General features: G+C 39.5%; 1 pseudogene; it reads left to right on the forward strand.

The window, feature by feature from the left end:
• The first annotated feature begins 334 nt into the window (after positions 1-334).
• On the forward strand, positions 335-26,264 carry LOC115676850 (disease resistance protein L6-like; annotated as a pseudogene).
• Positions 26,265-26,710: the final 446 nt, after the last annotated feature.

A 26,710-nucleotide genomic window follows, 5' to 3' on the forward strand; every position in this document is an offset into this window, starting at 1 on the left:
CATGAAATAATCTCTCAACATGTACAACCTTTTGTTTTTCTCAAAAAGTCCTCCTTGAATTTCGTAAGTGGAGAAAAGTTTTGAGCGAAAGCAATGTTATATAGTGTTTCACAGCATTGACTGACGAATGATATGGATCATTGGGTGTTTGGATATAATACGATCATCTAAATACTTACTTTTTTTTTTATTGTTATTCTGTAACTGAATTTATATATTAGTCTGCGATAGTATTTCTGATGCTTTCTCTGATCACTGGTAATCTCACTCATGATATATTCACGCGATAAGTTCGTGGTTGAAACCTTCTGTCAGCTAAGGGCAAAAACCTATCTTGTTCATCCACAAGGGAGAGAGGCAGAGAGCTGCTAAAGCTAAAGTTTAAAATGGGGAGCTCAGAGGCAGTAACATCATCGGGAAGAGAGTATCAAGTATTTATGAGCTTTAGAGGACCTGACACTCGTAGTGGATTTACCGACTTCCTCTACCATAGCTTGGCCGATGCTGGCATTTGCGTCTTTTGAGACGATGAAGAGCTCCGTGTTGGTGAAAGAATCGATGGAGCGCTCGAGAGAGCGATTGACAACTCTAGGATCTACATCCCCATCTTCTCTCGATCCTATGCTTCGAGCCAATGTTGTCTCCGCAAGTTCACGCAGATTGTGGAGAACAACTCCAAGTCGAACGAGAATAAAGAGATCCTACCTATTTTCTTCGACGTGGAACCTAACGATGTCAAGATGAAAACCCCGTTGTATTGTGATGCCATTCTCGATTTGAAGCGCGAGAAGAAGTTGAGCATTGAACAAGTAGATTCCTGGAGAGAGGCTTTGAAGGAGGTTGATGCAATAAAGGGGTGGGAAGCCGAGAAATACAAAGAGTGAGCTAGCTGCATTCTAAGATCCTTATTTTTCCCTAATTTCTTTTTCTTTTTGCAAAGACTAAGTAAATAATTAATAGAAAGAAGGAACATATTAAATGCGGGTAGGAGGAGAGAATTCAAAAACATAAAAATCATGCTAGAGCTACTAAAATTGTTAGTGTTCTTGATTTGACTAGAAGCGTTATCATATGTCTATAATATTTAATGAAGAAATAAAAATAGAAACAAAAGCTCATTTTTCCTTTCTATAATGGTCTATATAAATTTTGTTTCCTTTTTCACCAATCCTCTTATCTTGATTACTAAATGGTATGTGTGTGAAAAAATGTGAAACTGCTGGAAAAATGGAATTGTATATAGTGGGTGACAAAGTGGAATGATTTGATCTTCAATATATACATCCGGCATTTCTCCTCCACAGCATACAAAGTCCAACTTCTATAGTCATCGCTTGAACATAACTAATAAAATGCTAATTCGCAATGCATAAATAATTGTATATTTATCTTGCAAAAATAAGATTAACATAATTCGAAGATTGCTGATCACATGTTGGGATCAAGTCAATTTTTTGGGTGTCACGACACAATTCGACATGTGGCACCTGGCAATGCGCATGAAAAGCACGTTGGAGAGTGATGTAGATTCTCATATCTTTGATGGTTACATAGATTTAGCTAGAAAAATCAAATCCGATATTCTTCGACGTCGGTTCCATCATTCTCGTCAAAATGTTTATTTTGTGCATGCTTGGTGTTATTTAACGTAAGGTTTACACAACAAATCGAATGACAAATGTTAATTTATCAGAAGAGATAACTAAGAAAACCTAAAATTCAATACGAACTTTGAAATTTGATAAGACGCATCTTGATTGTTGATGTCCCATTGGTTATCCGATTATTGCATAGTTAGGCAAGTGCAATTCAATAACATCACTCCGAGGAAACGAACAAAAGTAAATGAGATTCCGTCCTATTATGATGGAATTGCATCACGAATGAAATTTAATTACTAGATTGTTTTTTCTTTTCAATTTTCCCCCGTTGAAATGGTTTTCCTTCATGATAGCCAAGGCGAACTAATCAAGTTGGTGGTTGAGGTGGCTGTGGATAAGTTGAAGATAAAGCAAAAGTTCCTGACTGAACATTTAATTGGAATTGATGATCGAGTGGTAGCAGTAAGCAATTTATTAGACATCGACTCTGGTAGTGTGCGGCTTGTTCAAATTAATGGCATGGGGGTATCGGTAAAACGACTCTCGCCAAGGTCGTATTCAATCAACTTTCTACCCACTTTGGAAAGTGTTGTTGCTTCCTTGAAAATGTTCGAGAAAAGTCATCAAGAACTGATGGCTTAGTTGAATTGCAAAAGAAGTTATTATCAGAAATAGGAAATGCTGCAGGAACAAGGAGAATCGATGAAATTGACTATGGAATGAAGAGGACTGTAGAAACACTTTGCAATAAGAAGGTCCTCATTGTATTGGATGATGTTGATGAAAGCGAACAAGTGGAGAAATTAGTTGGAAAATGTGCTTTGTGTTTAGGGTCTAGAGTATTGATTACTACTAGAAACAAAGATGTTTTGCAAATCACTGGACTGAAGTACAAAATGTTATATTATGAAATGGAGGTGATGAGTAGTGAACAAGCTCTTCAGCTCTTCAGTAGACATGCATTTAATAAGGACTCTCCTTCAGATGATCACTATGATATTTCAAAGAAAATTGTATCTGCTACCGGAAGACTTCCTTTGGCTATTGAAGTACTTGGTTCGTTGTTGTACGATAAAACACAAGAACTATGGAAAGAAACATTGGACAAGTTAAGCAAAGCACCTCCAGAGGTGTTTTTGAAAAGTTGAGGATTAGCTATGATGCATTGAATTTTGAGCAACAACAAATTTTTCTCAATATTGCATGTTTTTTCATTGGTGAGGAAAAAACGAACGCAATTTATATGTGGAGAGATTGTGAACTTTTCCCAGTTAGTGGAATTGCGGTCCTCAATAGCATGTCCTTGGTAAAGATTGTAGCGGACAATAAGTTTTGGATGCATGATCAACTCAGAGATCTTGGAAGGGAAATTGTTTGTCGAGAAAATCTGATGAATCCTGAAAAGCGTAGTAGGTTGTGGATTGAGGAGGAAGTCCTCGATGCAACAAGGACAAAGAAGGTGAAACACTTCATGAGAGAACTGATAATTTCTCTTTTTATTCTTGCTTTTAATACTTTTCCATGATAAAATAGAATGCTGAATACTATAAGTTTCTTGCTCTCATTTGCAGATGAAGAACGTTCGAGCAATGGAACTCAAGAGTCATGCAGAAGTATGTATCAAAAGTGAAGAGATGGAAAGGTTTGAACGGCTAAGGTTCCTTAGATTAGTTGGAGAAACCTTTGGTGGCGACCTAATGGATTGTTTTCCCAAATTAAGATGGATTTATTGGAATGCTTTTTTTTTAAAGTGTGAGCTGCCCAATATGTGCTTAAAGAACGTAGTCATTCTTAAATTTTCAAGCAATGACTTTATCGACGATCTGAAATTATGGAGCTTAATACAGGTGCGTCAAATGTTTATTTTCTATTCTTTATCCTTGAAAGCAACATTTGAGCCATTCCTCCATTGGATAATGCATTCACTTTTTACGGGAGGCAAGAAAATTGAAAGTTCTTAGTCTTGATTATTGTCATTGCATAATCAGAACACCTGACTTATCAGGATGCTCAACTTTAGAGAGGCTGACTTTTTGCAGTTGCCTGGGTTTAAGGAAGATCGACAGCTCTATTGGGAAGTTAAAGTGTCTGATAGACTTAAAATTTGATCGTTGCCTTAAGCTTGAAGGTTTGCCTGAAGAAATTCGAGACTTACAGAATCTAGAGCACTTCTCTTTAAAGGAGTGTCTTGAATTGAAGGAACTACCGGATTCCATATTTAAGTGGAAATCATTACGGGAGTTGCAGCTTTCATTTCTAGGTCCAATGGAGTTGTCGGGTGCTATTGGAAAGCTTGAGAATCTGGAAGTGCTTTGGGTTGAAGGAAAATTGAAAGGTCAACTTCCTTCTGAAATTGGCCTGCTTCCACGGCTGAAAAAACTGGTGTTAAAAGAGTATAATGAAATTCGAAAGTTGCTGTTACTCCCGATATGTTTAACCCATCTGATAGTGTCATCTACACCATCGCAGGTAATCCCGGACCTCTCAAATTTGACTAATTTGGTTGAGTTGGACCTAAGTGATGGCTCTGAAATTGATGGACGAGGTAGAATTTTTACTGGTGACTTAAGGTGGATCGGGAGGTTATCCAAACTGGAACAATTGAGCTTGCGTCTCCTCCATGTCCCTGCACCGGCTGAGTTGGCTTCCCTTCCTCTACTTAACCGACTCCATTTATTTGGATTGAACCTGCAACCCTTCACGCCAGTTCCCTCTTCTCTATTAGAGCTAACCCTTGATAATTTCAATTCAATCGAGTTACGCTCCTCCAACTTAAAGAATTTGTCAAGTTTGAGGCTCTCTCGCTCTCAAATGTGAGAGATTCAACTCGAAGGGCTTCAGCTTCCGAATTTAACGGAGTTTACACTTTATGATTGTGGACCCCTCGAGAGATTCATGCTATCCAGCATGAGGAAGCTAAAAGAGGTCAAAGTGAAGGGTTGCTCGAAACTAGATGAGATCCACATCGCTGGGGTGTTGGAATCGTTGGAGGAATTGGATATCAGAAAGTGCGAGTCCTTCAGAAGATTAGTGTACGTCGACATACATTTGGAATCTTCTAATGAATCTTCACTCATCCTTGCATCGACAGTCTTCAATAAGTTGCAACGTCTCTATCTAGAGAGTTGCCCTAAGATACTTGAAATTCAAGTTGTTGGTACGTCGGAATGGTGGGAATACTTGGGACTTTATTCTTGTCATTATTTGCAAAGTCTTGGTGGTTTGTCAAAATTAAAGAAACTCAAGAGGTTGCACATATTATTCGGCCATGAGCTACGGATTATCGAGGGCCTCGACGAGTTGGAGTTTTTGAACCACTTGAGACTTCTTGACTGCAGATCGTTGGAAAGTTTGATTGATGTATCGACACCCAATTGCCAGATGATTGCCACTTATCTATCTACAATTGCCCGAAATTACGTGGAGTTAAGCAAGGTTTCAATGGCTCCATCCAGAGTTTCAAGCATTACAAGGTGAGTCAGAACCATCCACAAACACGAATTCGACTTTAGGCAGATATACAATAATTGTGGAAAATAAAAAAACTATCATACAAACATGAATTAAACTTGGTCTCGCTTACTTTAAAAGCCAGTAGACGCATGTGATGTTTTCTCTTTCTGTTTTTTTTTTCCTTTTTTTTTGTATATGAGAAAGTTTCATAATTGCAGTAAGTCTTACGGAGAAGTCTTGTTTTTATCACAAATGTTTGGAAAAACTTCATGTTGTAGGAGATATATATATATATATATATATATATATATATATATATATTATATATAGAATAGCTTAGAGCCTATTATTAAAATGTTTCTCGTTTTATATGGATCGAATGATTTTACTTAGCACTTCTTCCACGTAATATACTCCACTTTTTTGTCCATTTCTTACTTAATGCCGATCATTATTAAGATGAATTTCGTGATTAGTGATATTTACAGTGAAGATAGAACATTAAAGGGATAAGTGCGCCTGAAGTCCTACACTAGTTGGGGAAGTGCAATTGAGTCTTAAAATTTAACAAACTACAATCAAGTCCTAAAATTTGTCAATTTGATGCAATCGAGTCTTTTCGTTAAACCGTCTAATTTGGCTAACGAAAAATGCCAACGTCGCATTTTTTATTCATTCCTTTCTCTCCTACGTGGCATAGAGCTTAAGAGAAAAGGTCCGCGTGCAAAAACGTCTGTCGTTTAAGGTGCCCCAAATTTCCAAGCCCTAATTGAGTTTTCTTCTCCAGTTTTCTTTACTTCTTCATATGTCTTTCGTCAGGAGCGTCCTTCTTATTCGTCGATCCTCCTGTTCTTCGTCCGAGTGTCCTTCTTCTTCTTCGTCGAGTCCCCAAATTTCCTCTTCATTCAAGCGCGACGACCTCGAGTCCCCTTTGTCCGAGACCGACAGCGTGAACAACGATGTTATAAGCCACTACATCGAGCTTAATCCCCATTTCTTGTATTTTGCTTTCGTCCCGATGGAGATTTGTGAACTCATTTGAGGTGTATTCTCTTGTGGATTGAATAGGTCTGAAGTTTAGGAATGATGTCAATGAGTATATGCACAAACACAGGAAGTTCTTGCGATCTTTACTAGTCTTAGCCAAATAAAAGATAGGATCGTCCCAAAACAAAACAAAAAAAGACACGGATTGTTCGCATGATTTTGTTTAAGTTAATTAAGGCCAGAGCAACTATATTTAATGCTCAATTTCGCGGTTCTCTACTTCGGAAACATGCTAAAAAAATGGGGGATTTGGCTTGACTATCATGCATACCACCCTTCGAAATTTTCTGAAAATTCAATTTCAAATCATTATGAATAGATCTTTTGGCCTGTGGAGTCATAATAAAGGTGTCATCTTTACTTGAAGGGCTATTTGTTCACTTAGAATCTCTAGAATATCCAATTATTGTACGATTTCTTTAATATTGTATTTGGGATATTTTCAATTTAGAGCTTGAACTGGCCTACGTAATTTGTTTGATGATCAAAAGTGCTATTTATTTTTGGAGTGCCAACTTTCAAAGACAATCTGGTCCGAGGTGCTGAAGCTTTTACTGGTACGGGACCGTTTGTGCTTTGGGTTAAAAAAAGCATGTTTTCAGTGTTACAAATCATCAGCATTAGATCGCGACTTAAGGAAGATGGTATTCCTTTTTCTTCTCTGATGTTGCCAAATTTGTTGCTTCGAGCCCTTCAAGCAATGAAACAAAAACCTGGATACAGTGTGTTTATGAGTCTTAAAATTGGTATGGTCAGTTCTTTGTCAGCTCGAATTTGAGTAGGGCCAACATGTGGTAATTAGGTGTCCTTCCTCTGTTGAGGCCGTGAAAATGGTGATAACCAATGCTACGGGTTTGTTAATGTCTCCGGTTTTTGCAGGGCAAAGAGAGAATGCCAGCCGCATTAACAGACCAATTGATGAATGCTACAGGGGAATCAAGCATTTGGCGTGCAGAGGGCAGCGAACAAGAACGAATGCCCGTACCAGGAAAGATAGAGGAACTCCTTTCGCTGCATTTAAGGTAACTTCCTGTACTAAGTTTGAATACTTGGTTTGGTTGCACTAAGTGGGGACTGTACTGAAGATTGAATGCTTGGTATATTAGTGTTACAACTGGAGTTGAATTTTCGTTGAGCTGAAGAAAAGAAAACAATGAGATTACATTTTATTCCTCCTGCTCTGACCAGTCGGTCAGATTTTTAATCACTATCTATGGTGGAATGTTTCCTGCTCAAGGTGGTTGTCTTTTCGCCTTTATACTCTGCTAATTGTTTTTGTAAATCTGAATGTCCAAATATAGTTGTGGGAGCAAAGATGCAGAATCCAGATCAGCAAAATTTGTCCACAAATTATGCCCACATAATGTCCGGGGGGGGGACAATTATAAATGAAATAAGCATGTGCCAGTTACACCTGGTGACCAGCAAGCAATTCATGGATATATCTTACCATTAGACTACATCACTAGATTTTTCGTAACAGAATGAGAAGGAATCAGAAGTTCTCCAATAAGAATGGTAAGAACGATAAAAACTTTCTCTCAGATTGCCAAACTGCCAACAACTTTCCATTAGAATATCTAATTTTCAGTAGTAAAGCGACCCTGAAGCGTGAAGCGTGAACAAGGTACTGAAGATGAGGGAAGTAGAATCCAAGTTCAGTTTAACACGAATGTACACATTCACCTCAATAAACTATGGAAAACGTAGAAACTTCCCATCAACTCTCACATTACACACAACCAGCACAACGACACAACACCTGCATACAACAACTGACAATTGATATATCATGTTTTCTTTCTTCACTTGTGCGAGCTCCTCCTTTAAACCCCTATACTTTGCCGTTTGAGCCTTGATTTCAGCTAGAAGTTGGCTCAAGTCGACCTCGTCGAGCCACGATTGGCTTGATTCGCACAATGCTTGATTCCTTTCAAGGAAGTCGACTATTATGTCCCTAGCTCGATCTGGTGTCTTCTGATCAACCCACAACTTACCAAAACCATAAAACGAATTCCTACTTGTCTTTGCAATGAGAATTGGTGATCAAAGACAACAAGAGCAGTTAAGCTTCAAGTTGACTTCAGCAGGAGTTGCACCACTTGATTTAGACATTGGCGCCCTCAATATTCTGGCCGCCGCCATTCTTCGATTTGGCAATTGAAGCTTCTACTGAATGCAACAGAAGCAACAGATGAATGCAGCAGAAGAAACATATGTTGACTTTCAAGATTATATCATGATTCTACTAGGAGCTTCTTTACTATAACATAGACAATGCAAAGCAAAAGGAAAAGCATCCGTACAAAAAAGAAGTGAACTTTGTTGTTGCGAGATGAATAATGAATTCACAGAAGGATTCGATGAAGAAGAAGAAGGACACTCGGACGAAGAACAGGAGGATCGACGAATAAGATGCGGATTCCATGAACAAGGACACTTTGGACGAAAGACAGATGAAGAAGTGAAGAAAACTCAATTAGGGCTTAGAAATTTGGGGCAAACATTAAACAACAATGTTTTTGCAAACAGACTTTTTCTTGGGATATGTGCTCTAGAAGTCCTAAAACTTGTCGCAAAAGTGCAATTGAGTCCTAAAACTTTCAAAAAATTTAATTAAGTCATAAAATCTGTTAAATTTGTGCAATCAAGTCCTTCTGTTAACACTATCAGTTTGGCTGATGGAAAATGCTGACGTGGTATTTTTTAAATTGGCAAAAGTACACTAGAAGTGCCATAACTTGTGTACGGCGATCACTTTGGTGCCATAACTTTTTTTCGGATCACTTTGGTGCCAAGTCGGAGGAAAATCGATCACTTTAGTGACTCCGGCCAAAATTTCGGCCAAAAAGCTGACATGGCATTTATATTAAAAAAAAATGGTCTAACTTGTACACGGTGGAAATTACGTGGCTTTTTTTGGAATTTTTAAAATTTTTTTTTAAAAAAAAAAGTTGCGGCGGCGGCGAGGAGCCCTCGCCGGCTGCTGCCACTAACTTCCACACCGCCGGGAAGGGCCGGCGGTGGTGGGCGCAGCTGGTCGGCGAGGGTCGCCGGCCTCGGCCGGGGCCCGGCGATCCTCGCCGAGCCCTGGGAAGGCCGGATCCGGCAACCTCGCCAAGCCCGGCGAGGGCCGGATCCAGCGAGGTGAGACCTCGCCGTCGCGACCCAGCGACGGTGAGGTCTCGCCGCCCAAGCAAAGGTCGCCTCGCCATCGCGACCCGTGCGACGGCGAGGTTTGGCCTCGCTCGTCCGGCGAGGCGAGACCTCGCCCGTCCGCGCGACCTCCGTCGCGACCTGCGACGGCGAGATCCGACCTCGCCTTTCTTTGGACGAGGCGAGACCTCGCCGTCGCCCGGGTCGCGACGGCGAGGTCTCGCCTCGCGATCCGGCCCTCGCTGGGCTCGGCGAGGGGCCGGCGACCCTCACCGACCACTGCGACCACCACCACCGGCCCTTCCCGGCGGTGGTGGGTTGGCGGCAGCAGCGGCGAGGGCTCCCTCGCCGTTGCTGCAGGTTTTATTTTTTTTTAAATATAATTTGGTTTTTTTTTAAAAAAAGTACACGTCAGCGGGCTAAACGGCGTCATTTTTTTTGTTTTTAATGCTGACTGGACCTCTCCGGCGAGCCGTGTCAGCGCCACATCGGATTTCCGGCGAGCCACGTCAGCATTGGCACTAAAGTGATCGATTTTCAAAAAAGTTGGCACCAAAGTGATCCGAAAAAAAGTTATGGCACCAAAGTGATCGCCGTACACAAGTTATGGCACTTCTAGTGTATTTTTGCCTTTTTAAATTATTTGCTCTCTCCTACTTGTCAATTTTTTTTAATTATTTCTTTAAATCTTATCTAAATAAGATTAGAAAAGGCAAAAGTACACCACAAGTGCCATAACTTGTGTACGGCGATCACTTTGGTGCCATAACTTTTTTTCGGATCACTTTGGTGCCAAGTCGGAGGAAAAGAGATCACTTTAGTGCCAATTTGGCCAGAAATCTGACGTGACATTTTTTATTAATTTTTGACACTGACGTGGCTCGCCGGAGGCTGAGTTAGCGTGTATAGTCAGCATTTTTAATTTTAAATATTTTTTTCCTTTTTTTTTTCTTCTTTCCTTTTTCTTTTCTTTTCTTTTTTTTATTTTCTCCCCTCGCCGGCCGACCACCGGCGAAGCACGGGAAGGGCTGGGCGAGGCTTACCCATGGCCGGCGAGGGGCGGCCTCGCCAGATTTGGGCGAGGCGAGCCTCGCCGGCAACAGGTGAGGCCGGCCCTCGCCGGATCTGGCGAGGGCGACCTTCGCCCGCCCAAGCGAGGGCGACCCTCGCCCGCCCAAGCGAGGGCTTCCCTCGCCTGACGCCGGCAAGGGCGACCCTTGCCGGCGTCGAGCGAGGGTTGACCACGCCCGACTCAGGCGATGGCGACCCTCGCCCGCCCAGGCGAGGGCTTCCCCCGCCCGACCCCAGCGAGGGTCGCCCTCGCCCGATCCGGCGAGGGGCGGCCTCGCCAGATCTGGGCGAGGCGACCCTCGCCAGAGACAGGCGAGACCGACCCTCGTCGGCCCAGACGAGATCGACCCTCGCTCGGCCCAGCGAGGCCGCCCTCGCCGATCCGGCGAGGGCGACCCTCGCCGGCGCTTGGGCGAGTGGAAGCCCTCGCCTCGGGGGGCGAGGGTTGCCCACGCCCGACTCAAAGCGAGGGAGACCTTCGCCCGCCTGTGCGAGGGCTTCCTCGCCCGACGCCGGCGAGGGTCGCCCCGCCAGATCCGGCGAGGCGCCCCGCCCCGGGCTGGCGAGGGCCGGCCTCGCCCGTCGCCGGCGAGGGTCGCCTCGCCCAGATTTGGCGAGGCCGGCCCTCGCCAGCCATGGGCAAGCCTCGCCCAGCCCTTCCCGGGCTTCGCCGGTGGCCGGCCGGCCACCGGCAACCGGCCGGCGAGGGGAGAAAAGAAAAAAAAGAAAAGAAAAGAAAAAGGAAAGAAGAAAAAAAAAAGGAAAAAAAATATTTAAAATTAAAAATGCTGACTGTACACGTTGGAAAAAATTATTTAAAATAAAAAATGCTGACTGTACACGCTGAATCAGCCTCCAGCGAGCCATGTCAGCGTAAAAAATTAATAAAAAATGCCACATCGGATTTCCGGCCAAATTGGCACTAAAGTGATCTCTTTTCCTCCGACTTGGCACCAAAGTGATCCGAAAAAAGTTATGGCACCAAAGTGATCGCCGTACACAAGGTATGGCACTTGTGGTGTACTTTTGCCGATTAGAAAACTAAAAAAGTTAAAATTTTATTTGAAAAAAAAAATAAAACTAGAAAAAGAGAAAACCAAAGGCAGGGCCCTCTTCGGTGGGCGCTGCCGGAGGGGCTAGCAGAGGTCATCGACCCTAGGTGAGGGTGGCCAGCTCAGCACAGATCTGGGTGAGCCTCGCCGACCCTCGCCTAGGGATAGCGAGTCAGCCACCCTTGCCCTGGACGACACCGGCCATTGCCTGGGGTTGGTGACCATCGCTAGGTCAAGGCCTATCTTTTTCATGCACAAAGGAGAGAGTTACTAAAGCTAAAGTTAAAATGGGGAGGTTAGAGGCAGGAACATCATCAAGAAAATGAGTATCACGTGTTCCTGAGCTTTTGAAAAGCCGACGCTCATTGTGAATTCACCAATTTCCTCTGCTATAGCTTGACTGATGCTAGCGTTCGTGTCTTTCGAGATGATGAAGAGCTTAGTGTTGATTAAAGAGTCGATGCAGCTCTCCAGAGACCAATCGACAACTCTAGGATGTGTTTTGGAGACTTTTGTGGATAAGATTTTTTAAAGTGGTGAGAGGTTATTATAGTTCATTGGTAATTTGTTTAATGTTGTTCAATTTGAGGTCGATTATGTGCCTGGGTTTGTGTTGTGAAAGTTGTGTAAAGAGGCTATTCACCTTCATGGCAAACGGAGTGAAGCTATCCCACAAGTCTAGTAGGTTTCTTGCGGTTGAAAAGTATATATTAATTTTTTTTACTTACAGGTGAATGGATTTTTTTAGCGGATATGTTAACTGAACACGAGCAAAATTTCATAGGTTCTTTTTATATATGAGTATATGTATGTTTATTGGGGACTTTTCTTGGGGTCTCGTGTAGAGTTTCCTAGAATGGGGCGTTACAAATGGTTTCACCCTTTACCTCTTTTATTAGATGATGTTGAAGAAACTTCCTGATTTTGTAGTTGACAAAACTATCCATGATTAACTTGTAAATCTGATATGTACTCTGAAGTATTTTGATCCAGGTAAATATATTCTGGAAGAGGTAACTTTAATACTTCAAGAGAACTTAGCTTTATGGACGCTCAGACTCTACGAGGTTCAGAAGGAAAACTTCAGACTCTACAAGTTTCAGAACGAGAAGTTCAGACCTACTGATATAGACACTTAGACGTTATCTTAAAGTGTTAGAGAACTTTAGACTCTATTTGTGAAGGACTCGTAATTTAATGAAGACCTACGCTGACTCGGGTTATGAATGTAAAGCCAGAACCAGAAATTCTTCAGACTCAAAATTTATTCAAAACGAAACATAACAGTTGGTAATCTGGCTTGGATTTCACAAAAGGAAAGTTTTGATTGATTCAATCTCAGCCTAATTGATTGACAATCAAACATTATGACAAGTATGCATTACAACGGATAAAGTTCTACTTATGAAAATCAAGATTGTCATTATATGGGCAACCAGAATCAGTGGGATTCAGATTTTGTCAACCAATGGCTACTCAATCCATTTTATACAAATCTGTCCAAGATGAAGATTGGAAGATGATCCTCTGAAGACTGTCCAATGGCTAGTTTGGGAGTGAAGGAGTATAAAAAGGAGATCTACGAGGAGCAGAAGGACTAGTACGAAATCGAGAATCAACAAGTCCAAAGTCTGAGCATACTCCGATCCTTTCTCTTGTCTTTCTTGAGCTAAACATTAAGATCTTGAGGGATACTTTGTAAGAGTGATTGTGTGAGATAGAGAGTCCTATCATACACAAGAATGCTGTCACTCAGAATCTGTAATTCCTCTTGATTACATAGTGAAATCCAGCCAGTAGGCTGTCAGCGTGGGAGAGTGGACGTAGGCTTGCTATAAGCCAAACCACGATAAACTTGTGTGCAGTTTTTCTATCCCTTATCTCTTACTTTACATACTGTACATCAACTCTTACTTTACATACTGTACATCAAAAGCACTGTCTATATAAACTGATTTGAATCTGAATTTTATTCAGACTCTACTGTGATATTTTATTTCCACTATAAATTGATCAAAATTGTTTAAGATCACATATTCACTCCCCTCTAGGTTATCCTTGCTAGCTACATCAATTGGTATCAGAGCAGGTTGCTCGTTTATTGAAGTGTATTACTTCTGAGCTAACAATCTATATGGCTAGCTTGAGTGCTCCAGGTCTCATTGAAGGACAAAGCAACAACAGACCACCATATTTCGATGGCAAAGAATATAGTGTCTGGAAGAATAAGATGAAGGCATTCATCAAGTCAATTGATCACATGCAATGGGATGTTATCATTAGAGGAGTCAAACCAAAACCTTCTAATTCAAAAGAAAAGATAGAAGGAAGCACACCAGCAGATCCTCCATTATCTCAAACTGAGATATCAAAAAGAGAAGCTTTAGATTCAAAAGAAATTTATTTTTTCTATTGTGCTTTAGCACCTATTGAATATAAAAAAATTGCTTCTTGTGAATCAGCTAAGGATATCTGGGATACTCTCTACACTACATATGAAAGAACAGATCGAGCCAAGGAAACTCAAATCAATCTATTGCTTGGTCAATATGAATCCTTCAGAATGAAGTCTGGAGAATCAGTTGCTGATATGTGTGACAGATTTGCTGACATAGTAAACGGTCTTGCATATCAAGGACAACTAGTCTCAGATGCGATAAAAGTCAACAAACTTTTGAGAGGACTGTCAAAGCAGTGGGATAATATCAAAACATCTCTTCGAGAGACTCAAAGGATCATGCCTCTATCAGTGAATGAGCTAATTGGAACTCTTCAATCATATGAGACTGAACAACTGAATGAGGAGAATGAATCCAGAGGTAAAAAGTCAATTGCATTAAAAACTAATATTGATTCTGATGATGCAGATTCTGAAGATGAAGATGTTGACGATGAAGAACTGGCTCTCTTCATAAAGAAGTACAAGAAGATCAAAATCAAAGGAAGAAACCTTAAAGGGAAGAAGCTTTTGGAGAAAAAGAAGACTCTCGATGAAACAGAAAAATCAAAGGAAGTAATCTGCTTTCATTGTAGGAATCGTGGACATATCAAACCAAATTGTCCACTTCTGAAAAAGAAAAAGACCAAATTTGAGAAAGCAAAGAAAGCCTTAAAAGCAGAAACCTTGAGTGATACAAAGTGTGAAGACAATGATGAAGATACCTCAAACTTCTGTCTGATGGCCAAGTTAGACTCAGACTCAGATTCAGATTCTGCTACTGGAGTTGAAATTGAGGTAAAGTATCCTGAAATGCCAATTGAAGTGTCAAATTATATTGATGAAGTATGCTTTAAATTTAAGACTGTTGTTAAAAGAATCTCTTCATTAAAAAAGGAAAATTCATCACTGAGGCAAAAGGATGTTTTACAAAAAGAAAAAATCGATTTCCTTCAAAAAGAATTTCATCAAGTCAAGGAAAATCGAGATTTACTTTCCAAAGAAAATGCTGTTTTGAAAAAGGAATTTTCAGAAATTACTTTCAAATTTTCAAAAGGTTCAGAAACTTTGAAGCATATTCTTTCTATACAAATTCCTTGCTACAACAAATTTGGTCTTGGATTTGTGAAGGAAAGTGACAATTTAATTGATTTTCCAAAAGTTAAGAAGAGATTAAGGCAAAGACCTCCTTGACAAGTTTATAAAAACCATTTCAAAAGGAACTTTGTCAAACCTATTGGCCGAAGTGCACTCAAGTGCTCAAAATGTGGAGATCCACAACACTTTGAAAATGAATGTCCTAAGGTCTGGAGACCAATTCGAAGAGACTTTGTTAAGACAGCCTATACTAATACTCAAGGACCCAAACAAATTTGGGTACTAAAGAAAACTTGAGCGGTTGTGATTTTTGAAGGTTACCACAAAGAGAAAAAGAAAGTGGTACCTAGACAGTGGATGTTCTAGACACATGACAGGAGATCCAAGCATGTTCGTTAAATTACAAAGCCTGAATGGTGGAAAAGTTTCCTTTGGAGGGAATAACAAAGGAAAAATAATTGGCAAAGGAACAGTTGAAATTGGAGGATTCACAATCAATGATGTGTCATTGGTAAAAGGACTCAACTACAACATGATAAGCATAAACCAACTATGTGACACAGGCTTCAGAATCAACTTTCAAGAAAATACATGCTCAGGAACAAGCAAAGATTCTTCTCAAACATTCACAGGAAGAAGACATGGCAATATTTATCTTCTAGATGTCAATCCAAACTCCACTCATTGCTTGATCTCAATCAAAGAGGATGAAGATCTATGGCACAGAAGATTGGGGCATATTAGTATGAAACAAATCTCAAATATCTCAAACAAGAAATTGGTTCGAGGTCTGCCAGATTTGAAGAACAAGAAAACAGAGTTATACAATGCCTGTACTCTAGGAAAACAAGTAAGAAGCTCTTTTAAGTCTATACATCATGTTTCCACTAATCGTGTTTTGCAGCTTCTTCATATGGATCTATTTGGACCAATCAGAACACAAAGTATTGGTGGTAAGAAATATTGTTTAGTTATTGTTGATGACTTCACAAGATTTACATAGGCGTTCTTCCTTGCTCATAAAAATGAAGCATTTTCATAAAAATGAAGCATTTTCATATTTTTCAAGTTTTGCAAAAAGAGTTCAGAATGAAAAGGGTTATACCATTTCCTGCATTAAAACTGATCATATGGGAGAATTTGAAAATCAAAGTTTTTCAGATTTCTGTGAGGAAAATGGCTTTCAACATAATTTTTCTACTCCTTATACACCATAACAAAATGGTGTTGTGGAAAGGAAAAATCGTTATTTGCAAGAAATGGCAAGAACTCTTTTGATTGAAAGCAAGATTCCTTTTCATTTTTGGGCAGAAGCAGTTTTTACAGCTTGTTATATCATTAACAGAGTTTTTCTTATACCCGTTCTTGACAAAACCCCCTATGAGCTTTACAAAGGTAGAAAATCCAGTATTTCATATTTTCGTGTATTTGGTTGTAAATGCTTTATACTAAAAAATCCAAATGACTGCTCCGGTAAGTTTGATGAGAAAGCAGATGAAGGATTTTTTCTTGGGTATTCTACTACAAGTAAAGCATATAGAGTCTTCAACAAGAATTCGCGGACTGTGGATGAAACAACAACTGCAAGATTTTGGAGTCAACGAATCAAATGTTCCAATCAATTGTGACAATACTAGTGCTATCAATTTGACCAAAAATCCAATTCTCCATTCACGAGCCAAGCACATTGAAATCAAGCATCACTTCATCAGAGATCATGTTCAGAACGGTGATGTGAATATTCAATTCATTGATTCTAAAAATTAATTAGCTGATATATTCACAAAACCTTTAAATAAGTCTTCATTTGAATATATTAGAAATAAACTATGCATTACTTAGCAATTTTCTTGAAGTATTTGTTAGATAGGAATTTTTCAGACTCAAATAATCTCCGTCTGAATGTCCATTTCAGACTCAAATGAAAGGTACGTCCTTAATTCAAATTTTGGCGGGTATATTTTTTTTTTTTGGCATTTCTGGCAGGATATTTTGGTACATGTTACTTTTGGAAGCAAATCAGGTATGTACTCTAATTTTATCTGATTGATTGAGTGTGCTTGAAATTTTTTTATCTTTCCAAAATTCCTAAATAATAGGATCATTTTTTGTAATTTCTAAAAGTGGTTTTTTTCTTTCTAAAAACCGTTCTCTTCTTTTTATAAAACCCTAACAGTACGAACCCATTCGCTCCCGACTCACACCTCCTCGGAACATACTCCTTCTCCTTCCTCTTCTTCTCAAAAATCAAACCTTTTCTGCTCCAAAGATTCTCGCATGATCACAATGCCTTTCAAAAGATGTTCATCGCGGATTCTCAACAGAGACTCAAAGTATTTAGGACCAGCAGAATACATGGAAGTCACCGATTCGTCAGAAATAGAATCGGAGAAGCAGACTTTTTCGAAAGCCACTCCTCAAGCATCTTCTCCAAAAACTACTGGTAAAACAGACTTTTTCTTTAAAGATCTGAACCTCGTTTGGAAGACTTACCAAAGGTTGAAAAAGGGTAATGCTTCAGAATTTGTCTTACATGCCTGTTTAAAAGACAATGGCTTTAGATCAGAGGTACAACTAGTGGAAACATATTCTTCGCTTCAGTCTGCTATTAGTCACTCTAGAAAGAATGTATCTACTTCTGAACGAAAGGGGAGTCTATCTGAAAAAGGAAAAGAAAAGGTGGGAGAATCTTCTCAAAAGAAATCTGATGTCACAAGCCCTAAGTCACGGAGCCGAGATTCTAATTTTACGAGAATAAAGGAAGATGATGACGCCCGGCTTGTTAATAATTTTGAGAAAAAGATGGGAATTGCTTCTGGAGTGAAAGGAAAAGGAAATCTCTTTAGGAATCGACTGCACAGTGAGTTTTACAAAATCTTGTTGTCAAGAGAATTCATGAACCATAGTAGTGTTGATTTTGACTTTCTGGAAAAGGCTGGCATTTTCGTTAAACATTATTTTGACAGATTGGGAATGACTGAATTCTGCCTTCAGTCTGCACACATGTATGCAGAAGTGACGGCATATTTCTACTCAAATTTGTCAATTTTGTCCCCTGATTGCATTCAATTTACTGCTGGGGATAAGGACTATACTCTGACTACTGATCAATTGGGTGCTATCATTGGAGTTAAACACCGTCAGTTTATCCCTATTGAGGTCAGTGCAGAAGAAGCTTCTAAAGCCGCTTCAGAAAATCCAAATTTTTCCAGAGGATCAAAAAGGTTCATTACTTATCCAGACTTGACACAGAAAACAGTGATCTTACATAAGATCATTATCAACTGCTTACGGCCCAAAGCATCATCCAAAACAGATTTGTCTAAATTTGAAGTCAACTTATTTGGGCAATTCTAAATGCAGTTCCATTCTCTTTTCTGCACATCATTATTCTTCATATGTACAGAACTTTACTGAAGGACAAGGGTCAACTCCCTTATGGTGCATTAATCTCCAGGATTTTGTTTATTTGCACATTCCTGTTCCTGATGAGTTGTGCAAGACTTTTGTTCCTTTAATGTTTGTTGGAGAGAAAATGCTGGCTAAGATGAATTTCAAGCAATTTGCTATCAGAAAGGATAGAGAGATTCCAGGACGCAGACCTGAAGAAAACCTTGGAGATAAGTCCGAAGCACCATCTACTAGAAGAAGAGAAGCGAGGGAGAAAGAAGAAAGAAGCAAAGGGAAAGAGAAAGCCAGGGAAGAGATCATCTCAACAAGTCCTGTACAAGTGTACAGAAAGCGTAGAAGACTTCTCCTCAGGGATGAAGAGGATGCATAAGAAAGTCTTGACTTTGGACAAACTACTAGTCAGAAACATGTTGAGAAAGAACAAGTGTCTTCAGAATCTGCTGACACCGTTTCAGAACTTGCTGCTAACGTTTCAGAACCAGCACCTGAGGAATCAAGCTTAAGACAACAGGCACTCAGCATAATTCCTATGGTGACTAAAGAAGGTCCATCTCCACAACAACACCCTGATCAAATGATGACAGAAGATATTGCTGCAGAATATGCAGGTAATCAGGGGGAGATTCCGACCACAAGAGAAGGTGAATTTGAACATTCTGCATCTGAACATGTCTAGGGACAATCATCAGAAGACAGGACAATACTTCAACTTCTACTCGAAATTAAAGACAAGCAGTTAGTTCTGGAAGAAGATATGAAGAATCTTAAGATCCTTATTGAGGACCACAGTAAAAATCTTCATCTTCAAGCAGAACAAGATAAAGCAGATCTTGAAAAGGCCATTGCTCAATGTTCAACCAATCTGGAGCAAGCTATTGGTCAATGTTCTCTCCGAATCGATGACACTGTTCAAATCCTGAAAAATTTTCAACTCGTTCGCATACCTTCAAAAAAATTGCCTGCCCTATCTCCCTATTGCTTAAAACTTTGTTTTCAGATGTTTAACTTGAACTATTACCTTCATTTAGTTTGATTATGTAACTGACATTTATCTATTTTTTATCATTAATTATCTATTTTTTGCTGCTGACAAAAAGGGGGAGAATATACATTGCAGGATGCATGATATCTTTATGCAGACATAACAGGTTATTGGAAAGCAGATTATTGGATGGACTTGAAGAAAAGGACACAGATCTTATATTTTGCACTTACATTTATCTGTGCCTTATGCACTTAAAATTTATTTTATTCTCAAATCTTATCAATTTTTTTTTGATTTGCATGGAAGTTTTGTCACCATCAAAAAGGAGGAGATTGTTGAAGAAACTTCCTGATTTTATAGTTGACAAAACTATCCATGATTAACTTGTAAATCTAATATGTACTCTGAAGTATTTTGATCCAGATAAATATATTCTGGAAGAGGTAACTTTAATACTTCAAGAGAACTTAGCTTTCTAGACGCTCAGACTCTACAAGGTTCAAAAGGAAAACTTCAGACTCTACAAGTTTCAGAACGAGAAGTTTAGACCCTACTGATATAGACACTTAGACGTTATCTTAAAGTGTCAGAGAACTTCAGACTCTATTTGTGAAGGACTCGTAATTTAATGAAGACCTACGCTGATTCAGGTTCTGAATGTAAAGCCAGAACCAGAAATTCTTCAGACTCAGAATTTATTCGGAACGAAACATAATAACTGGTAATCTGGCTTGGATTTAACAAAAGGAAAGTTTTGATTGACTCAATCTCAGCCTAATTGATTGACAATCAAACATTACGACAAGTATGCATTATAACGGATAAAACTCTACTTATGGAAACCAAGATTGTGATTGTATGGGAGACCGAAATCAGCGAGATTCAGATTTTGTCAACCAACGACTACTCAATCCATTTTATACAAATCTGTCTAAGATGAAGATTGGAAGATGATCCTCTGAAGACTGTCCAACGGCTAGTTTGGGAGTGGAGGAGTATAAAAGGAGATCTACGAGGAGCAGAAGGAGTAGTACGAAATCGAGAATCAACAAGTCCGAAGTCTGAGCATACTCCGATCCTTTCTCTTGTCTTTCTTGAGCTAAACATTAAGATCTTGAGGGATACTTTGTAAGAGTGATTGTGTGAGATAGAGAGTCCTATCATACACAAGAGTGCTGTCACTCAGAATCTGTAATTCCTCTTGATTACATAGTAAAATCCAGCCAGTAGGCTGTTAGCGTGGGAGAGTGGACATAGGCTTGCTATAAGCCGAACCACTATAAACTTGTGTGTAGTATTTCTATCCCTTATCTCTTACTTTACATACTGCACATCAACATCACTATCTATATAAACTGATTTGAATCTGAATTTTATTCAGACTCTACTGTGATATTTTATTTCCATTATAAATTGATCAAAATTGTTTAAGATCACCTATTCACCCCCCTCTAGGTGATCCTTGCTAGCTACATTAGATAATACTTAGAATTTTGTTTGCTGGCGAAATGGGGTAGGAAATGGAATCACAGTGCCTGTACCACTTGTAAAGTTTTGCAGGCTAATCTTTTGGGTCGAAATTGAAGTTTATTCATTCAACAACATCTTAGTACCGAGGAACAAGAACATGATTCCAAACATAACAAATTCCACAAGAGTTGGGAGGGACTTAGACAGCCAATTGGGGAATAAGGACCTTCTATGATTGGTTGGCTTTTGCAATCCAATCCGCATTACTTAGGGCGTGAATGATAACCATTCTGTTTCAGAAAATCAATTTCTGGCCACAAATATATTTTGCTATGTCTATTCCCTAGACAAGTTTCTAAGCCAAAATACGTGTTTGATAACGACACGAAATTTTTATTTCCGAAATATAAATTCATTTAAGAACGACATAAAATTTCCCCCTCCTGGGCGGACGGCAGCAGGCAAGCGGTAGACGGCGGCAGGAGGTGGCAGGAGACAACGGACGGCGGTGGATTGCGGTGGGAGGCGACCACTATCGGGCAGCGACGGAGGATGGTAGACAGCGGTCGGCAGTGGATGGCTGTGGATGGCGGCAGAAGGCGACCGGTGTCGGGCAGCAGCAGAGAACAGTAGATGGCAGCCGGCGGCGGGAGGCGGGCTGCTGGTGAGCAGCCGACTAGTAGTAAGGGTGAGCAATGAGAAAAGTTTTTATTTCTCATTTCTGTTCCAGAAATAGAAATGTAGAAAAATTTTCCAGATCATTTCTGTTCCAAACCTTTTTCTGAATTCAAAATTTGTTCTAGAAATAGAAAAATGAAATTGCATTACCAAACGGATTTCTATTCCAAACCTGTTCCCCAAAACAGAAAAACAGAAAAATAGAGAAACAGAATGGTCTTGATTGGCTTCACGGGCAGTTGGCGATTGAAACTCCTTTTAATCGGGCCAACATTGCCTTTGAATTTCGGGCCTATGGGCTTAGAGCCAAGTTTGATATTCACTGTACATATCAGCTTGAAGCCACGCTCAGATCACTTGGAAGATTTCAAAGAGTCTTCAAAGTCTCTAAGCTTCATTTCCTCGCTCGACCACGACAACACTTCTTTGAGGGCTAGGGTGTTTCCGTGTGCAGAGCAGAGGAGGTCATGACCTTCTTCACGAAACCATAATGATGCATTCCACTCTTTTGAGAAATTTACTTGAAAATTTCAAAATGAGAAAGGATACAACATTTCATCTATTCAAAGAGATCATCGAGGAGAGTTCGAAAATAAATGTTTCTCAGAATTCTGCAATCAAAATGGGTTTGAGCATAACTTATTATCTCCTTATATGTCATAACAAAAATGAGTTGTAGAGAGAAAAATTTTCTGGACAGAAGCAGTTGCTATTGCTTGCTATGTCATGATTTGAGTATTCCTAAGGACATTGTTGGAGAAAGCACCCTATGAACTCTTCAAAGGCAAAAAACCAAGCATCGCATACTTTCACGTCTTTTGTTGTAAATGACACATTCTCAAGAATGCAAATGACAATGTTGGTAAGTTTGTACCGAGGTAAAACAAAGGTATATTCCTTGGCTACTAAACCACTAATAGAGCATATCATACTTTTAACAAAGTTTCGCAGGAAGTGGAAGAATCAATGAATATTAGATTTGAGTATAACTTGAACGGTGCAACAGTTGATAATGAAGAGGAAGCGGTGCAATTGCCAACACTAGCTGTTGATGTCAATCAAAATCAGCAACCTGAAGCACAAAGTTTAAATCCAGCTCCACTACCGAAGAATTGGAAATACAAAACATGCCATCCCAAAGAACAAACCATTAGAGACACTGGTGAAGGGGTCAAGACCATATCGTCATTCAAAGAACTCATGAATTCCTTGGAATTGATCTTTGAAATCGGACACAAAGAGGTTGAGGAAGCTATTGCTGATAAACAAATTTTGGGAATTAGTACATCGTCCTATCATTAAAACAAAATTGGTTTTTAGAAACAAACTAGATAACAAAAAAAATGCATTATGTAACAAAGTAAGGCTAGTTGCGAAATAATATTCTCAAAAGGAATGTGTAGATTATGATGAAACATATACTCCTATTGTAAGATTAGAAGCAATTAGATTATTACTAGCTTATGCATGTCCTTATCATTTCATATTATATCAAATGGATGTGAAAAGTGCGTTTCCAAATGGTTACATCAAATAAAAGATGTTTGTAAAGCAACCGCAAGGATTTGAAGATCCAAGAAGAAAAATACTACTTCTATTGTCTCAATAAAGCTCTCTACGGACTCAAGCAAGCAAGAGGCTGGTATGAAAGGTTGAGTACTTTTTTGGTTGAGAAAGAGTTTGAGAAAGGCAAAGTTGACACCACATTATTCATAAAGAGGAAATGTAATGATAATATGTTGATACAATTTACGTTAATGATATCATTTTTGGATCCATTAACGAATCCATGTACAAGGAATTTGCAAATATTATGAAAAGTGAATACGAAATGAGCATGATGGGAGAGCTCAACTTCTTTTTTGGATTACAAGTCAAGCAAACGAAAGAAGGTACATTTGTATTTCAAGAAAATTATGCAAATGAGCTCATGAAGAAATTTGGAATGGGCAAATGCACAAAGGTTGACACTCCGATGTCATCATTAAAAAAGCTTGACAAAGATGAGAAAGTGAAGTCTTTTGATTCTAAACTCTATAGAAGCATGATAGGATAACTACTATATTTGACAGCATCTAGACCTGATATTTAGTTTAGCGTATGCATGTGTGCTCGTTTTCCACCTAATCTATAAGGAATCACATCTCAAGGCTATAAAACGGATCATTAAGTATATTAGATCATCCAAAATTAGGTTTGTGGTACTTCAAGAGTTTAGACTTCGTATTATTGGGATACTCCGGCACTGACTTTGTTGGGTGCAAAATTGATAAAAAGAGCACATTTGCTACTTGTCAATTATTGGGCTGTATGCTTGTTTCGTGGCTTTCAAAGAAACAAAACTCAATTTCCCTTTCAACTGCTGAAGCTGAATATCTGGCACTTGGTACGTACTGTGCTCAGTTACTTTGGATGAGATGACAACTAAGTGACTTTGGTGAGGAAAATTCAAGCATACCGATTATGTGTGATAATACAAGTAAAATTAATCTGACTAAGAATCCAATCATGCATTCTAGGGCAAAGCATAAAGAAATTTGTCATCATTTCATCAGAGATCATGTAACTATTATTAATAATTGCATTTATTTTGTTGATTTTAAGCATCAAATGGCCAATATCTTCACTAAGGCACTCGATAAGAGCATATTCAAGTTTATCATAAATTATCTCAATATATGTAATCCTTCGAGTAGAAAGCAAAAAGTCATCAGTAGTGTTACGCAAATATTACCAAAAAATTGTGATATCAACACAATCACATAAAAAGCGGCAATATCCTTTGACTACAGGTACACACTGCTACTCAAAAAAAGTTAACATTACACTTTCTCTCTCCTTACCATTCTGACGATATCTGCAAAATTTACTGCTGATTGATTGGTTTTTTATTTTCCCAATTTTGTTATCTTTTGTCTCTTTAAATTTCCTTGAATAAACTCAAATTACATAGGCATAATTTTCAAGAGATTCGAAACACACACTCTCTCTCTCTCTCTCTCTCTCTCTTCGTTGAGCCTATCGACACCTATTTATATTGTGTTCGTTGGTAAGTCAACCTCTGTCTATAATTCCCTCTCTCCTTCTCTGTCACGTACTCGTAGTCTCAACTTCTCGCTCCCATCTCCTTCAAATCTTCAACTTCCATGGCACCCAAAGCACCTTCCCATAGCACTCGCAAAGCAACTGGTACGCTCAGATGAACGCGTAGCGCCATTGTCTTATCTCGCGCTCCAAAGGACCCTCTGAGATTGATCTTACTCAACTTACCGAGGACACAATCGAAGGAACTACCAGCCAGAGCATCCCTTCATCTCCACGAATGGAAGAAATAGGAGGATTCGCCACTGGTAGTGCCGTGCAGACCTCCACTACTGAAGGCAGAACTCCACTACAACGACACCATAATCAAGGCTTCAACCATCGAAGCAAATATCAAGAGATATTGCTCCATCAGGATTAACACAAAAAATTCAGGAGATTGTCAGCATTGTCGAGTCTACAACCATTGCAAGAGAACAACGAGAGAAGACTGTGCAAATGATTGCTAGACTAAAATTTGCTCAAGCAGAGGGAGCTCCACCCCAAGTGAATTGGGACAGTTTGCAAGTTCTCCTTGGCGAGCTTATTAAACAAAGAGGGCTGTCTATTGTTGCTTTTGCTTATGTCATGCTCCTGTTACCACAGTCATTGCTTCTACTAAGGAAGCTCCTGCTCCTATGGCTGAAACAACTGGACCAGCCTCTCCATCAAAAGGAAAGAAGAAAGTGGTAGGTGAGGAACAAAACCAAATCCCAATAGAAATGACCGAGCAAATGACTTCGCCAGTTGAACCAGAACGTATCACTACAAAACGTGAGGAAGCAACCACTGAACCAGAAGAACCACCTATTCAAACTGAAGGAATTCAAATCAGAAAAAGGAAGGATGATGATGATCGAGTATACTTCTATTTTGAACCTAGTGTCTGTTTTACTCGGGATCCCTCATTCAAATCCTCTCTTTTTCTCTCCTAATCATGAATATGCATTTAATGCGTTACTCTCTCGTTAGCCTCTCTCTCATCGTTTGGTTGATTTCGAATATCTTGACTCCCATGGAATGTTTGTACCGAGACTCTTTGAAAAGCTTGATTAGACTTTCTTTTGCACTCTGAAAGAGGAAGTTTTCCCTGATGTCGTGGTGATGTTCTATGCAAATCTCCACTTTCCTGATCACGACAGCTTCATCTTCTCCTTTGCAAAAGAAGACTTCACTGCAACTGTTGAGGAACTGGCTGAAACCATCCAGGTTCCCTTTCGTAACTTCAAGAAAATTCCAGTGAGCTAAACTGATGCTTACACTTTTGTGCTTGAGGATTCTAAATTGATTCGAGCATACAAAACTCATGTCCCGCTCAATATATTGCCCTTGAAAATCAATTTCATTTAGAAGATTCTGATCATATGCCTTTGCACAAATCATCATCTACGAACTACATTTCTCGTTATGAGGCACGACTCCTCTAGTCTAACTTAAATGGTGTGAGTTTTTCTCTTCCTCATATGATTATCTTGCACATATATTATGTTGTGAAAAAGAAAGTTGGAAAGCTATCGTATACAGCCCTCATCACTTTCATCATGTGCTCGAAAGGTATCAACATAATTGATGATTTCAAGATCGAGAGAATGGTGAATCTTGAAATCTGCAAGGAGACCCTCAAGAAAATGATGCTGAGAATGACACTCGAAGGATGGGTAAACAAACGAAATGAGATTGTCCTGATTAGACATGAAGATGATAGGCTTCTCGGCAAGTATTGAAGGAAAGTCTCGAGGAAGGAGCCGAGAAGGAAAAGGTAAGAAAGAAGAAGGCGAAAGCGCTTATGCCTATCCAAAAGCAATCAACTGCTCGCCCCAGGTAAAAAATGAGATTACTAGTGGAATTCAGCCCATGTTGATGCTGTTGCCTGGAGAGTGGATATAGATTTGGGAATAAAACCGAACCACTATAAATTGCTATGTGCTTTATATCTTCAGTTCATTATTATCAGCATTTGCTCATTAGCACCATCTATACATAACATCTGCTAGCATCTTTCGTTTATAACTGTCATAATTTGTTTCTGGTGTTGTTGAGTTATATTTCGTAAATTTTTTTCATAATCCGCATATAATCTATTCACCTCCCATCTAGGTTGTCTCTGTTAGCCCCAACACTAGAGACCATGACACTGTGGAGGAGGAACAAGTTATCACAGCGAGAGAAC

Source organism: Syzygium oleosum, unplaced genomic scaffold (assembly GCF_021117445.2).
Source record: "Syzygium oleosum isolate NSW1041296 unplaced genomic scaffold, Sole_v2.1 Sole_v2.35, whole genome shotgun sequence".
In the NCBI taxonomy this organism is placed as follows: Eukaryota; Viridiplantae; Streptophyta; class Magnoliopsida; order Myrtales; family Myrtaceae; genus Syzygium; species Syzygium oleosum.